Source organism: Nothoprocta perdicaria, unplaced genomic scaffold, assembly GCF_003342845.1.
Source record: "Nothoprocta perdicaria isolate Ctin4 unplaced genomic scaffold, notPer1 scaffold_549, whole genome shotgun sequence".
Taxonomy (NCBI): Eukaryota; Metazoa; Chordata; class Aves; order Tinamiformes; family Tinamidae; genus Nothoprocta; species Nothoprocta perdicaria.
This window is the reverse complement of record NW_020455809.1, coordinates 73-581: the sequence shown is the minus strand read 5'-3', so window position 1 is coordinate 581 and position 509 is coordinate 73.

The following is a 509-nucleotide window of genomic DNA, read 5'->3' as shown; positions in this document are numbered from 1 at the left end:
GTGAGTCTAGCTCCTGTCTTCCTGCTGCATTGCCACTTTTTCCAGCTCATGCCCTGCTCTCCCCAGCAGCACATGCCACAGGGGCTTCATGTTATTGTGGTTGTGCTCCATTCCCCTGTGGCTTTGATACTGGGGTTCCTTGGACTTGGAAGGGTTCTGGACCCAACTAACACATTGTCCCTACCTGTGTACTCTGCTGTTGACCCTTTAGGGATTTGCCCAAGGACATAAACCTTTGGTATAAAGATCCCTGCCAACTCCTGCCCTTGCACCCAGAGGTTAGCTACCACCCACTCAACCCCATCCCTTGCAAATGTCCTTAGAACAAGGACATTTGGACCGCAAGGTAGGGAAGAGAAGGCTACGAGAGAGGAGAGTCATCTATTTCCAGCTCAACACAATTCTGGGAAGTTGAGGGCAGTTTTGGAAAATCAAAAGCAAGGGATACAGGCCCAGCCTTGGGCTTGACCAAAGGATGCCCCGGTCCTGACACACCCTTAACAAGCACT